Source organism: Bison bison, unplaced genomic scaffold (genome assembly GCF_000754665.1).
Source record: "Bison bison bison isolate TAMUID 2011002044 unplaced genomic scaffold, Bison_UMD1.0 scf7180017864390, whole genome shotgun sequence".
In the NCBI taxonomy this organism is placed as follows: domain Eukaryota; kingdom Metazoa; phylum Chordata; class Mammalia; order Artiodactyla; family Bovidae; genus Bison; species Bison bison.
In genome coordinates, this window is record NW_011494962.1 from 2,927,605 (window position 1) to 2,931,058 (window position 3,454).

At 42.6% G+C, this 3,454-nt stretch overlaps 1 protein-coding gene across 3 annotated transcripts in view; it reads right to left on the bottom strand.

Moving 5' to 3' along the window:
- Positions 1–3,454, bottom strand: part of LRP6 (low density lipoprotein receptor-related protein 6) — a 179,570-nt gene that overhangs the window by 175,615 nt on the left and 501 nt on the right. The gene's annotated exons all lie outside the window — the stretch shown is intronic.

Below are 3,454 nucleotides of genomic sequence, written 5' to 3' on the forward strand. Positions count from 1 at the left end.
GCATAAGGTGGCCAAAGTACTAGAGTTTCAGCTTTAGCATCATTCCTTCCAAAGAACACCCAGAACTGATCTCCTTTAGAATGGACTGGTTGGATCTCCTTGCAGTCCAAGGGACTCTCAAGAGTCTTCTCCAACATCACAGTTCAAAAGCATCAATTCTTCAGCGCTCAGTCCAACTCTCACACCCATACATGACTACTGGAAAAACCATAGCCTTGACTAGACGGACCTTTGTTGGCAAAGTAATATCTCTGCTTTTGAATATGCTATCTAGGTTGGTCATCACTTTCCTTTCCCAGGAAATCAAAGCTATAATCTTTTCTAACTAGTAACTGGATGGAAGTTAAGGATGGCAACCTAGATGGTGAAGTCCATCAGAGCGGGGCCCATGTTGATTTTGCTCACCAATGTACCATCGGAGTCTGATACACAGTAGATATTCCATAGCTAATTGCTGAAAGAATGAACAATAAATTCATGCTCTAATATTAATCAGCTGTAAGATTTTGATCAAGTTATAATCTCTCTGAATTTGAGTTTCCCCACTTGCAAATGAAGTGGTTAGACCAGAAGGATCAAAATCTTTAAGAACTTGTGAATCTCATAGAAATTAAATCTCAAATCCCTGGCATTTGAGGATATGTCCACCATCGAAAATTGTAACAAAAAATAACATTTGCAAATCACTTTATATTCAGTATTTCATTTAATATGCCCAACAAATTTGCAAACTAGCTTGGTAATACTACCCACATTTTACAGATAAAGAAACTGGAGCCCAGAGAAACTAACTAGATCAGAATCATAAGGTTATTTGGTAGTGACACACAGACTTTAGGAGAAGGCAATGGCACCCCACTCCGGTACTCCTGCCTGGAAAATCCCATGGACGGAGGAGCCTGGTAGGCTGCAGTCCATGGGGTCGCTAAGAGTCGGACACAACTGAGCGACTTCACTTTCACTTTTCACTTTTATGCACTGGAGAAGGAAATGGCAACCCATTCCAGTGCTCTTGCCTGGAGAATCTCAGGGAAAAGATTCCGCGTCTACGGGGTTGCACATAGTCAGACACGACTGAAGCGACTTAGCAGCAGCAGCATGGACTTTAAACTCAAGGTTTGGGTGCTGAAGTCCCCCAATCTTTCCATTACACTTTGTCCTCTGATGACAGGGATGAGGACACAGTACAGATAATGACAGCATTTTTCCCGGCTTTCAGCTATTGATTTAACTGGGCCAGAGGACCAAAGGTCTCCCAAACTCTCCCATCATCCCATCTTCCCAATGTTAAACCTCCAACTCTTCTGTGAAGAAAAGTGATCTTAATACAACAAAGTAATCACGTTTCTCCCTGGAGTTCAAGATTAACTAATAACACAATTTTAACAGAGAATGACATTATCAAGGAATGAGAAGAACCTAAATTATGAATAAAAATCTTTCACAGTAAAAAGAGTTTTAGTTCAAATATATACCCATGGTTAACTATGTTAAATTCAAAGGCCACCTTAAACCATGATTAGACTGTATTTAAATTAAGAGCTTCACTTTCAGAAATTCTATTGGTGGAAATGAGGCAATTTGAACTATTAACTTTTCTAGGTCTTCTTATATAATATCATACTTCATAATATTATTTCAAGTGTAACTTCTCTTAACTCCAATAATGAATAAACTCAATTCTGGGCTCAATCCTGGTGTCAAACAAGTGGCATTTACAACATAACCTTCTCTTCCAAGAAATACAATTGGGCAACCAGAAGCATCTGGGTAATGGAATGCAATTTCACCAAGGCTTTAACCCAACAGGGGACTCTATTTGTTAATTCTATTAACCTTCTGTTTTAAAAATACATCCATATTCTATGTCAAATAAAATTGTTTCTCACAACTATAGCAAAATCCCCTTCAATAGGGACTATATCATACTAAAATAAACATATACTTACTAGACCTCTCAAGTACATACCACTACATTCAATTCTCTGCCAAGAAAATAAAATAAGCACTAGCTTTTTAAAGTTTACACGTGGAAATAGTTTAGAATATGCTTACAGTGAGTTGTAATTAAGTATAAGTAGATAAAATAGGCAGACCTAATAATCCTGCTGTTGCGGCTGCTGTTTAGTCACTTCAGTTGTGTCCCAGTTAAATCAACAGCTCTTTTGCGACCCCCAAGGACTGTAGCCTGCCAGACTCCTCGGTCCATGGGATTTCCCAGGCAAGAACACTGGAGTGGGTTGCCATTTCCTTCTCCAGGGGATCTCCCTGAATAATCCTGAAGTGTAACTACAGAAAAAAATTCCTCCTCCAAAACAATGTCAATCACACTCATCCAATAAACATATACTCAGAAATGGCATATCTGGCTCATTTATAACACAAGACTGTTACTACTGTGTTCTGGAAACTTCAGTAAGTGTGCACACTGAACATAAATTTAGCCTATTAAATTAACAGCTAAAAATCTCCTTAGACCCAAGAGGCCTGAAAAGAACTGACCACAACACAAGTGAGAATTGTTAACTGAAACCAAAGCTTCAAGTCATTCCATCAATTGGTACTTAAATTCCTCTGCTGGTAAATGCCCCATAGCATCAGAGTCATCACCACTTCACCACTGATGTGAGAAGAGCTGTTGAAATCTCGCGGGCCAGTCAAAAACCTCAGTGAACTGTCACAAAATAAAAGTCGCAGGATATGTGACAGCTTCGCAGGTCAATCTAAAAAACAAAACCTGGGACCATCGAATTTACGCGATTCTCTATTCTCGGGGCAGATTACCTAGAATAGGGCAGATTACCTAGAATAGCCTATTTACCAACGTGCCACGCAGTCTCCAGGGGAGCGCAGCAGATGATAACTTAGGTCCCAGGACAGGCTCCTCTCCACCAAGGATGACTTTCCTACTTGGTGCCAACTGTACACTTGCATGCTCCGAAAATAGGGGCAAGTCCTGAATGCCAGAGGTTGCAAGGGCAACGTTTCTATTTTATTACGGACTGGAGCCCAGGCGATTCCCCAAGGCTGAAAACACTCGACCTATAACCTCGGAGTCCCTTTCCAACTGTGCTCTCACCCACGATCATTACATCCTCCACGGAAACCAGTTATTAGTTGTTACAAGGCCTGGAAAAAATAGTAAGAGGGTTCTAAAAGTTCACGGGACCCACAGGGAAAAGGTGGGGGCTTGGAGGGAGAAATCCAAACGCTGAAGCATCTTGGGCTCCAACGTTCCGAGAGCCAAAATCCATACAAAGCCCCTCGTCCCCGGTGACTGCAGGCAGGGGACCCACCGATCTCCAGTCACTCGGACAGGATGGGGCTCCGAGGGCAGGTCATCCCGCCAGGCAGCCCGGACCAACGCTCTGTCCGGACGCGGTGGGCCAAGCGAGGCGGGGGCTGCAGCGTGGCCGGGCGGAGAGCGCAGCCCCCTCTCCCGGGCCCCCTGCTC